The sequence below is a fragment of the Gorilla gorilla genome, chromosome 4, assembly GCF_029281585.2.
Source record: "Gorilla gorilla gorilla isolate KB3781 chromosome 4, NHGRI_mGorGor1-v2.1_pri, whole genome shotgun sequence".
Lineage (NCBI taxonomy): Eukaryota > Metazoa > Chordata > Mammalia > Primates > Hominidae > Gorilla > Gorilla gorilla.
Genome location: NC_073228.2, coordinates 161443559 through 161456685, shown reverse-complemented (window position 1 = coordinate 161456685; position 13127 = coordinate 161443559).

Sequence of the window (13127 nt, the reverse complement as noted above, 5' to 3'; positions counted from 1 at the left end):
TTTCCAAACTCTTTACACATATGTACACGTGACTTAAGCACATCCCAGAATGGAAGAGCTCTTCCAGATTTGGCTCAAGCAGCTGTCTTGAAAACCATGAAGTTTATTTAAGAGCATGAGGAATTTATTTAATTCACGATGAACAAAAAAACCCTACCCGTGACATAACCTCCTGGTAAGTACCCAGTTAGGGATTGAGAAGGCCTTTTTAGAACAGTATCAGGACTATGAAAGTTGAGATCATGGTAAAAGATCTCTAAGGTACAAAGTGAATTGATGATGGGAAATAGTCACCAACCAATACACTTTTCCCTCAGTGATCTATATAATTTATGCAAATTGAGATCTTGTTACTTAAAACTGTGTGGAAATTGTGTATGGAAATCTCTTCTAAGCTTCCACATTCTTCCTTTACTAAACCTGTATTTGTTTCTTAAACAAAATTTGTTAATGTAATACATTTCATCAGACTTACATTTATTGTACATGACATTTTCTTTCCCAATACAAATTTTGTTTTCATGGTTTTATATTCTTTATTACTATGCCCAGTGCCATTTTGATGTCTTTAAAGAGTAAAACTTTAATTTCTTCGTGATAGAAAGCAAACATATGTCACCTCACATCTGAACTAAAGTAACATTTGATTGTCTACACATTTGATATCTATACCATTAAGGAGAAATGTATGCAACAATTTGACCCATTTTACCTCATCTCATTTAATAGCAACTTTGTGACTAACTGGATTTTTACCATACACCTTATTCTTACAGACAAATTGGTTGATGAAATCACTGTGTAAAGCAGTGAATAAGATAGGGCACAGGTTGGTATATCCTAACTGCCTGTCTGTAGGGTAGCCCTGCCCCTCTCCAATTCTTTCTTTAAACTTTTCTTTTAATGGCTAACCCTGGTCAATTCTTTTACTCTTCCTCCTTTTCCTCAGTGCTGGGATCAGAAGCCAGGAGTTTGGATTGTTTATAGATCCACAGTACAATTTGGGCTGGGAAATATGAGTATTTCATTTAGAAAGTACCCAATTGCAGATAAGCATTCCCAACTACAAACGGCCATATCTGATCATTTACAGCTTTTCAAACCACCGACTAGAGATCTACAGTCCAAACAAAGCCCTGCCCCACTGGCAGTAATTCATCTGCCTTTCTAAGTCATCAAAGTGAAATTCTCCAAGTTCAAAGCCGCAAGTACTTTCTAGTAGGTCTCATTGCCTTTTTTGTTAGGTAATGACATTTGTTATAAGAATAGTCTCAAAATATGTTGAAATCTCAATATGTTTAGAACGTCACTCAAACTGTTCTATGCTTCGGGCAAAGCTGCTCTGGCTATTTGCAAATAAAAACTAGTTTCACTGCAAAGTGACTGAAAATAGAGTTAGTCTGAACTTTCAAGGAGCCGAGTTACCAAATTTAGGAGGACAAGACCAGTATTTCTCTACATTCATCAGTGAGAATTTAGAGATTCTGACAAAATTTGGTCAAATAAGTTTGGAAAAAACATGTCACACCCCATCTTGAAGAGTGTCAGTGTCCATTATCATTGTTATGTCTCAAAAGTCTTACAGTAAAGAAACATGTTAAACTCTATTTCAGCGTTTCCCAATCTTATTTAGCGTGAACTCCCCCCAACTTTTTGTGTTAACATATTACCTACTAACATCTCACAGAGCACCCTTCAGAAAAAAATAATAGCTGGTGGCTTTGGTTTAAAAATTTTTGACTTCTCACATGGTTTTCTGCATTGGGCAGTTCAAATTCCTTAGTGAAAGCACTGGCTGAATAAACTTTTCTTCATTGTATCTTAATGGTCTTAAAAGATTGAAAAACTGAAACTTATAATTGTTGTTAATTTACTGGCTATTAAACTGGCTTTTAAAATTATACTTTAAGTTCTGGGATACATGTGCAGAACGTGCAGGTTTGTTACATAGGTATACACGTGCCATGGTGGTTTGCTGCACCCATCAACCTATCATCTACATTAGGTATTTCTCCTAATGCTATCCCTCCCCTAGACCCCCACCCCCCGACAAGCCCTGGTGTGTAATGTTCCCTTCCCTGTGTCCATGTGGCCTCATTGTTCAACTCCCACTTATGAGTGAGAACATGCGATGTTTGGTTTTCTGTTCCTGTGTTAGTTTGCTGAGAATGATGGTTTTCAGCTTCATCCATGTCCTTGCAAAGAACGTGAACTCATCCTTTTTTATAGCTGCATAGTATTCCATGGTGTATATGTGCCACATTTTCTTTATCCGGTGTATCACTGATGGGCATTTGGGTTGGTTCTAAGTCTCTGCTATTGTGAATAGTGCCGCAATAAACATACGTGTGCATGTGTCTTTATAGTAGAATGATTTATAATCCTTTGGGTATATACCCAGCAATGGGATTGCTGGGTCAAATGGTATTCCTGGCTCTAGATCCCTGAGGAATCACCACACTGTCTTCTACAATGGTTGAACTAATTTACACTCCCACCAACAGTGTAAAAGCATTCCTGTTTTTCCACATCCTCTCCAGCATCTGTTTTCTGACTTTTTAATGATTGCCATTCTAACTGGCGTGAGATGGTATCTCACTGTATTTTTGATTTGCATTTCTCTAATGACCAGTGATGATGAGATTTTTTTGATATGTTTATTGGCTGCATGCATGTCTTCTTTTGAGAAGTGTCTGTTCATATCCTTTGCCCACTTTTGGATGGTTTTTGTTTTTCTTGTAAATTTGTTTAAGTTCCTTATAGATTCTGGATATTAGCTCTTTGTTAGATGGATAGATTGCAAAAATTTTCTCCCATTCTGTAGGTTTCCTGTTCACTCTGATGATAGTTTCTTTTGCTGTGCAGAAGCTCTTTAGTTCAATCAGATCCCATTTGTCAATTTTGGCTCTTGTTGCCATTGCTTTTGGTGTTTTAGTCATGAAGTCTTTGCCCATGCCTATGTCCTGAATGGTATTGCCTAGGTTTTCTTCTAGGGTTTTTATGGTTTTAGGTCTTATGTTTAAGTGTTTAATCCATCTTGAGTTAATTTTTGGATAAGGTGTAAGGAGGGAGTCCAGTTTCAGTTTTCTGCCTATGGGTAGCCAGTTTTCCCAACACCATTTATTAAATAGGGAATCTTTTCCCCATTGCTTGTTTTTGTCAGCTTTGTCAGAGATCAGATGGTTGTAGATGTGTGGCATTATTTCTGAGGGCTCTGTTCTGTTCCATTGGTCTATATCTCTGTTTTGGTACCTGTACCATGCTGTTTTGGTTACTGTAGCCTTGTAGTATAGTTTAAAGTTGGGTAGCGTGATACCTCCAGCTTTGTTCTTTTTGCTTAGGATTGTCTTGGCTATATGGGCTCTTCTTTGGTTCCATATGAAATTTAAAGTATTTTTTCTAATTCTGTGAAGAAAGTCAATAGTAGCTTGATGGGGATAGCATTGAATCTATAAATTACTTTGAGCAGTATGGCCATTTTCACAATATTGATTCTTCCTATCCATGAGCATGGAATGTTTTTTCATTTGTTTGTGTCCTCTTTTATTTCATTGAGCAGTGGTTTGTAGTTCTCCTTGAAGAGGTCCTTCACATCCCTTATAAGTTGTATTCCTAGGTATTTTATTCTCTTTGAAGCAATTGTGAATGGGAGTTCACTCATGATTTGGCTCTCTGTTTCTCTATTATTGGCGTATAGGAATGCTTGTGATTTTTGCACACTGATTTTGTATCCTGAGACTTTGCTGAAGTTGCTTATCAACTTAAGGGGCTTTTGGGCTGAGACGATGGGGTTTTCTAAACATACAATCATGTCATCCGCAAAGAGAGACAATTTGACTTCCTGTCTTCCTATTTGAATACCCTTTATTTCTTCCTCTTGCCTGATTGCCCTGGCCAGAACTTCCAATACTATGTTGAATAGGAGTGGTGAGAGAGGGCATCCTTGTCTTGTGCCAGTTTTCAAAGGGAATGCTTCCAGCTTTTGCCCATTCAGTATGATATTGGCTGTGGGTTTGCCATAAACACCTCTTATTATATTGAGGTACATTCCATCAATACCTAGTTTATTGAGAGTTTTTAGCATGAAGGAGTGTCGAATTTTGTTGAAGGCCTTTCCTGCATCTATTGAGATAATCAGGTGGTTTTTGTTATTGGTTCTGTTTATGTGATGGATTGTGTTTATTGATTTGCATATGTTGAACCTGCCTTGCATCCCATGGATGAAGCCGACTTGATTGTGGTGGATAGGCTTTTTGATGTGCTGCTGGATTCGTTTTGCCAGTATTTTATTGAAGATTTTTGCATTGATGTTCATCAGGGCTATTGGCCTAAAATTTTCTTTTTTTGTTGTGTCTCTGCCAGGTTTTGTTATCAGGATGATGCTGGCCTCATAAAATGAGTTAGGGAGGAGTCCCTCTTTTTCTATTTAAACTGGCTTTTTAAGGAAAGTTGATTTGCACCCAAGAATTCAAGTAGGCAAATGTGCTAAATAGATACACAAGTATGTTTTTCACTGTGTCAACCAGCTGTTGGTAGGATTACTCCTGAGCCAAAAATATAAACTGCTTTTGAAAATTGTAGTTTGGAACTGATTTTGAAATGAATTTCTGGAGATTCTATGAACTGCTTGCAATATTTTAAAGTAGTAAAATTTTGATGTGGGCAGAGTAATTCTGAAAATTTTTTGTCCTACATGTTGGAACAGATTCTGCTGGGACACATCATTTTTTTTAGCTTTCTAGGTCATCTTAATAACTTTTTAGGATTTAAGAGAATTTTCAAAGGCATCACAATAAAACTACTTATCTAAAAACAAGTGTAGGAGTTGCCTTTTATCAAATTCTACTTGATGAAAAATTTCACATCCTCTTTACAGTTTTACCCTTTATCTCTGAATTCTGCTTTCAGACCACCCGATCCAGCTTTACAAATCTCTCCTTTGTGATGATGAGTTTAACATGCACAAATCTTAGTAAAATTTTCTCAAAGTAATGAACATTTGTAAGAAGAGAGGAGAAATAGGAAAGTGCTTACAACACCTTTACATCTCTGGCTCCTTCTCTGAAACCACTTAAGGGTAATGTTCTTTTCTATATTTTTATTTTCTATTTTTTATTCTTTGAGGCGGAGTTTCGCTCTTGTTGCCCAGGCTGGAGTGCAGTGGTGCAATCTCAGCTCACTGCAACCTTTGCCTTCTGGGTTCAAGCGATTCTCCTGCCTCAGCCTCCCGAGTAGCTGGGAGGGATTACAGGAGTGCACCACCACGCCCGGCTAAATTTTTGTATTTTTAGTAGAGATGGGGTTTCACTGTGTTGGCCAGGCTGGTCTCAAACTCCTGACCTCAAGTGATCTGCCTGCCTTGGCTTCACAAAGTGCTGGGATTACAGGCGTTAGCCACTGCACCTGGCCGAAATGTCCCCTCCCCTCCCCTCCCCTCCCCTTCTCTTCTCTTTTCTTCTCTTTCTTTTCTTTTCTTTTTTTTTTTTTTTTTTGATGGAATCTCACTCTGTCGCCCCGGCTGGAGTGCAGTACTGTGATCTCAGCTCACTGCAACCTCCACCTCCCCAGTTCAAGTGATTCTCCTGCCTCAGCGTCCAGAGTAGCTGGGATTACAGGCACTTGCCACCACTCCCAGCTAATTTTTGAATTTTTTTTTTTTTAGTAGAGATGGGGTTTCACCATGTTGGCCAGGCTGGTCTTGAACTCCTGACCTCAAGTGATCTGCCTGTCTCGGCCTCCCAAAGTGCTGGGATTACAGGCATGAGCCACTGCACCCTGCCCGAAATGTCCTATTTCTTAAAATAATGAACAGCAGGTCCGGCACGGTGGCTCACGCCTGTAATCCCAGCACTTTGGGAGGCCAGGGCAGGAGGACCACGAGGTCAGGAGATCGAGTCCATTCTGGCCAACATGGTGAAACCCCATCTGTACTAAAGATATAAAAATTAGCCAGGCATGGTGATGCGCGCCTGTAATCCCAGCTACTCAGGAGGCTGAGGCAGGAGAATCGCTTGAACCAGCAAGTTGGAGGTTGCAGTAAGCCAAGATCCCGCCACTGCACTCCAGCCCGGTGACAGAGCGAGACTCTGTCTCAAAAAATATCTATCTATCTATCTATCTATCTATCTATAGAACAGCACCTTACCTGTATTTTTGTTTTTTCTTTAGAAAGCTAAGTTTTTGCCTGTGCTCCCTGGGGACACTGTGGAGGCTGACTCCTCCTCCTGGAGAATGTCTTTTCTTTTAAGCTGTATGGAAGGTTAGGGTGACCAACTGTCCCGGTCTTGGTTTGCACAGGACTGAGGAGCAGGGGGTTCCCAAACATAAGACTTTCAGTGCTAACATCAGGAAACTCCTGGAAAACTGTGATGAGTTGGTCACCCTAATGAGAGTGGCAGGCGGCTGCCAAATGCCTAGGCAGATAGGGGTGGGCCTGTGGTAAAACCCCGCTCCAAGCTGGAGACAGTTTAAAGCCTGAAAGCCAAGCTACAAGTTAAATCTTCGGACTGGATTGAGAACTTGTCTTCCCGTTTGGTTCGCTTTCCTCTGATTGGTGCTTACCCTTCACCTATTTTATATATATCTACCCTTTCCTAATTGGTTTTCTACACTATCATGCCCACCTTTGAGTGGTGTCTTTGTTTAACCTTTTTTGCATACTCACAAACCAATCAGCACATAATCCTTACTCTGAGTCCATAAAAGGCAGAACCAGCCACACGAAGAACTTTCCCGTCTTCGGGTAGGGGGACTAGCCCCATGTCCCCTCTCTGCTAAAAGCTGTGTCATCACTCAATAAAATTCTTCTCTGCCCTCCTCACCCTTCAATGTCTTGCCTGTCTTCATTCTTCTTGGGTGTGGTACAAGAGCTCAAGAACCACCCAATGCGGGTACAAACTATCACACAGGTGAGCTGGGGCATGCCAGCGTGGCTGAGCGAGGTCTGGGCGGGGCGTCACCAGCCAGGGGTCCCCAGCCTGCAAAGTGACCAAGAAGAAAAATCCTACATCACTAATAAAGAAAATGAATATTGAATTATTCAGAAGGCTGGCTTATGCAGAGTATGTTATCCAGCTGTAGGGCTTGAAATTACCATGCCTTACACTTGAAGGCAGATTACAGCTGAACTTGTGTGGCACCTGTTAGGAAAGCATGAAATAAGGTACAAGGAAGTGTGGGACTCTAACGGAAATGGAGAAATGTAACTGTTCAAAATTGGGTTGCTTTTATCAGACAGCTTTAAGTTTACTTGGAAGACTCAAAGAAAAATCATCAAAACTGTACCTTTTAGTGATATTTCACTTTACAAACCAGGGAGAGTGCATTTTTCTTAAGATGGAGTGTTTGTTTTAAATTTTCTTACTGTTTCCCCAACAATGATAGAGCAATATTGGCCTAGAGTATTTTTTTTTTTTTTTGAGACGCAGTTTCATTCTTTTGCCCAGGCTAGAGTGAAGTGGCGCAATCTCAGCTCACTGCAACCTCCGTCCCCCCACACGTGGGTTCAAGTAATTCTCCTGCCTCAGTCTCCCGAGTAGCTGGGATTATAAGCTCCCGCCACCATGCCCAGCTAATTTTTGTATTTTTAGTAGAGATGGGGTTTCACCATGTTGTCCAGGCCGGTATCAAACTCCTGACCTCAGGTGATCCACCCACATTGGCCTCCCAAAGTGCTTAGATTATAGGCATGAGCCACTGCTCCCGGCCTGGCCTAGAGTTTTTGGTGCAACACAAAGCTAGGCTGTTTTGGCACAGATAATGTCCCAACTCTATTTTTAGGTGACTCTGAGACACCATCTATGGCAGTGTTTTTCAAATGTGGTCAACGCACCACTTCTAACAAAATGACCCTGGATGCTTGTTAAAAATGCAGCCATTCCTCAGACCCATAGAATCAGAATTTCTTGGGCTGGAGCCTGTGAATATGCATTTTTAGTAAGCTTTTCAGGTGATTCTTATGTATATTTACCATTGACACCATAAAATTTTTTTTGACAACATGTAATGCTTGCAAGACTTATTTTCAAATTTTATTTATGAAAACAACATAACCACACTAAAGGGAATTTTCCAAGGAGAAAAAAGCTTTTAACCATCCAGTAATCATTTTTATTTTATGATGCTCTTTCTAATATTTGTTTATATACACACACATTTTTCACATGATTATAATCACAACACATGCAAAGTCTTGCATTTTCTCAATATTTTGTCATGAGCTGTTTCTCATACTCCATGCTTTCATAAATGATCGCCTTCCATGTTTGTATAATATTGCTTCAGGCAGATATGCCATAACTAATCATATCAAAGAGTTGGGATTGTCATTTCTTCTAAAGAGATTTCAGAAATTTGTCCTGGTAAATGTCAATGATGAGATCTTAGAGTTAGTTCTCTTACTGACAGATGAAAAGGTGGGGTTTTCTCGAAGCAGCCATCATTCCAGTGACGTGAAGGGCTTTGAGGCCAGAATTGTGCTGAGGTCACTGTAAATCCAAGCACTGAATAGCTAGGGCCGGCAGACTCATCCCAGGAGGACTTTATTTTTCATTTATTTATTTATTTTTGAGACAGAGTCTCCCTCTGTTGCCCAGGCTGGAGTGCAGTTGAGTGATCTCAGCTCTCTGCAACATCTGCCTCCCAGGTTCAAGTAATTATTCTGCCTCAACCTCCCAAGTAGCTGGGATTACAGGTCCCCAACACTATGCTTAGCTAATTTTTATATTTTTAGTATAGATGGGGTTTCACTATCCAGGAGGGCTTTAGATCAAAACATGAAGGATGAGAACGAAGATGTGGAAAGAAGGGTGCTTCTTGGTGTCCCTCCTGCCAGGGGGGACATGATACGCATTAGTTCTCCTTGGACAGTCTTTGCTATGTGACTTCCCCTGCCTAATTGCTACTCATTCTTCATATCTCAGTGTAGAGGTCTACCAGTTGTTTCCCAATGGCTGCTTTCCTTTTCTTTTTTAATAATAGAACCTGAGTTTTTAGTTATGTACACAGCCATTCTGAATAAAGACTTCGTTTCATCTCCTGAAGCAAGGTGTGACCAAGTACCTAAGTTCTGGACTATAACATTACAAAGGAAGTTTCATGTGCACCTTCCAGAAAATATTTTTAAAGGGAGAGATTATGCCCTTCTCTGCCCTTTTGTCCTTCCTACTGTCAGGAATATGGAAGTGATGGTTGGAATGTGAGTAACCCTTTTGGACCACAAAGGATTTATGCCTAGGGGGGTCAAAAAACAAGATGGGAGCATCATACCAGCACTGGATTACTTTCCTCGGGACTTTTATATGAGAGAAAAATATACTTCTACCTAGTTTAATCCACTATAATCTTGCATTCTGTGTCACATGCAACTGAACCAAATTCTAACTCATTCAGAATTTTTCCCTCCAGAAAGTATTCTCTAATTTTCAAAGGCTAATTGTTCCTGCTTTGTGTTCCCACAGCAACTTTGTTTATATCTCCCCCTAGAATCTAAGCTCCCTGGGGGCCAACCATGACCCATGTCTTCTCCTAGGAACTAGAAAAAGAAGTATACATTGACTAGCAGGGTAACAGATGCAGCCCTGTATTCTCAACCTGACTAATGGAATTCATAGGCTGGCTGGCAAGCAGTGCTTCTTATGTCTGATTGCCCATATAAATTACCACGAAACTTAAAAATAAAAGAAAGAGGAAAAACAGAAATTCCCTGAACCACTGGCATTTGAATATTTGGAATGCAACCTGAGAATCTGTATCTTTTAAAGGCTTCTGAGGTGATTTTGAAACCCACCAGGTAATGATTTACAAAATGGAATTTGGGGCCGGGCACGGTGGCTCACACCTGTAATACCAGCACTTTGGGAGGCCGAGGTGGGCAGATCACAAGGTCAGGAGTTTGAGACCAGCCTGGCCAACATGGTGAAACTCCATCTCTACTAAAAATACAAAAATTAGCCAGATATGGTGGCACACACCTGTAATCCCAGCCATTCGGGAGGCTGAGGCAGGAGAATTGCTTGAACCTGGGAGATGGAGGTTGCAGTGAGTGGAGATCATGCCACTGCACTCCAGCCTGGGTGACAGAGCAAGACTCCCTCTCAAAAAAAAAAAAAAAAGGAATTTGGGAGCTAAGGGATAACATCGGGATTTTCCTCCTATCAACATCCCATTTTCGTTTCCTTTCTTTCATGTCACTTTAAGAGCTAATCGTTCAGTTCCTTTCCAAAGTCAAGCTCGAAGCAATTGTTGCACTCTGAGAACGGTTCCCAACACATAGATAAATGAGTGGTGAGAGACTGAACAGGGAGGTTCAAACATCTTTGCAGGAGGCTTTTCACACTAATAATAAATATAAGCATAAAAATAATTTCATTTTTTCTGACCAGAAGTGGTGGCTCATGCCTGTAATCCTAGTAATTTGGAAGGCTGAGGCAGGTGGATCTCTTGAGTCCAGGAGTTTGAGACCAGCCTGGGCAATGTGGTAAAACCCCATCTCTACAAAAAACACAAAAATTAGCAGGCATGGTGGCACATGCCTGTAGTCCCAGCTACTCAGGGGGCTAAGGTGGGAGGACTGCTTCAGTGTGGGAGGCAGAGGCTGCAGCAAGGTGAGATTGTGCCACTGCACTCCAGCCTGGGCAAAAGAGTGAGACCTTGTCTCAAAAAAAAAAAAAAGAATTTTATTCTTTTCAAAGCACTCATTATTACCTGTAATTGTCTTATTTCCCCACTTATTTTTTCCCCACCAACCCCCACTACTAGAAGCTCCAAAAGAATGGGAACATTATATCTCTTGCTTGATGCATTATCCCTAACACCTACCACTGTGCCTGCAATGTATTGCACGCTCAGTAAATATTTGTTGAATTAATTAGTAGAAGGTACACTTTATTGAGCACCTAGTATATGCCACTGTATTTGATGGTTTATGTGATTATCTCACTTAGTCCTTACAACAAGCTTGTAAATAAGTGTTATCATCTTTATTTAGCCAATAAAAAAATCGAAGACTTACAGAGGTGAAACAACATATCCAACACCACCCTGCAAGTGATGAAGAATTAAGACCTGAACTCAAGTCTGTCTGCCTCCAAACTCAGCACTCTTTCTGCTCTGCCACGTTAACCTTGCTGACAAACAATCCTGGGGTAAGATCTACATCAAGTAGAACTCTCAGGTTAAGTCCTTTCTTCCACAGATACAAATGCCCTGTCCAGATCCTGAGCTAGCTTAGGATTGGAAGAAAACATGAAAGGTAGCTGCAAGATTAAAGGGGCCACCAAGGCATCCCTAATTCCATCGCCACCTGCCAGAGCACAGTGGATCCCTGCTACCTTGCCCGTCTGCTTGTGATAACCACCCCCATTCCTGCCTGTTCCTTTGAGAGATCCTCTGGTTCTGGTGCGGCTGATCACAATAGTGCACCCGGTCACAGTGACTGGCCCAGGGCTCGGTGTCCTACCCAGCAGGCCAGTCAGAGCCTTCACAAGGATTTTTCTAAGTGGACTTTCCAGGGCAGGCAATTTTGCTTTCCTCATGGAAAATGATTCTCTAAGAATGTGAGTCTGGGTCTACTTGTGGCCGTGTTCTCTGGGGTTTGGGTAAAACCCATCTTTGGGTGGAGCAAATCATCGCAACACAGAAGCAGAGACAGGAAGACATAGAGCCCAACTGTGTTTGAGTCTTTGGTTCCATTTCCTGCAGGGCTCATCCTCACTGGTTCTTGAACAGTTCTCTAGTTGAAGGTTTTTGTTTTTGTTTTTGGTTGTGGGGGTAGTGGGTTTTTATTTATCGCGAATTAGTCTGGACAAACTCAGGGACATATAAACAGGCCCCTCGTGTGACACAAGAAGCCAGTCAAGGAAGTCCCTGAGCGTACTCTGGCTGGGAGGCTGCCTGATAATGATTAAAAAAAAAAAGAAGAAGAAGAAAAAGAAGCCGGTCATCATCTTGAAGCCCCGGGAATGCTTTTCATACTGCACATTTTTCACCTATCAGCTTTGGGATCAGGCATATCTAGGAAAGACTCCTGGCTCCATCACTTTTAGGGCTGTGTGACACTGTGTAAGTAACTTCGCCTCTCCAAACTTCAGTTCTCCGTACAATAAGAATAATAATTGTACATACCTCACAGGATTGCTCTGGAAGGTTAATGATTATACACAGTATTGGGTGATAATAAATACTAATGTGTTTGTCATTATTATTAGCAGTAGTTATGTTCCAGTATTTCCCTCTTGTGTTATTAGCAATAGATCAATGCCTCCCCTCTCTGCTCTATTTTATATGTCTCTGGGACACCCAGCTGAAATCCTCCAAGCTGCTAGAACAAGGCCAAGCTTGAAAAAATGATTAGAAGGGAAATAAGTTTATCTTACTTAAGTGTCCACTTGCACTAGTGTTTAGCTTCTCTCTCTCCTCAAGATGTGATGGGACAATTGTTAGGAGGGTACTGGCCACTACCACCTCCTCATGTTTGTATAAAGTCATTCAGAACACTTTGCTTTCTCCTTTGAGCTTCATGAAAAACACAAGTGAAAGGTGAACAAACTGAGGCCCAGTGAGGAGCAATTAACGTAAACAGCTCCTCTTAAACGGAAGAGCAGGACCCAGGTCTGCCAGAAAAGAACCTAATAATTTACGCTAGCTAGCTCCTGCCTGAGAGTGCTGCATACTCTCACATAATGGTGCCAGCATGGTACAGAAGGTCAACTTCTGACTCGCTCTGGCCTGACAAGATTGTCCAGAGAACTGACGAATCCAGATTCACTCTCACTTGCCAAGCATCTTACTGAGAAGGTAAAAGGATCAAGCAGGTGACTTCATGGAGCTGGGTAGAAGCTACATGAGCACAGGCCCTGTGCTCCTGATGCCCAAGTCTTGGGCAGGACCACACGCATCTTGCAACAAATGGGCAGAGATCAGAGTAACCCTGAAGTAGATAAAGATGCTGAATATAAACAAAGATGATTAAAGAGGCTATGGATTCAGGACACTGAATTTTGCTGCAGTGAGAGGAACCCTGGAGTCAGCTTTTTAACAGCCTGGCCATGTTTAGTTTATCAAACCTGGGCAGAGCAAAAGCCCCGGGATCCACTCACTCCATGAGAAACAAGTCTGAACAAGCCAGG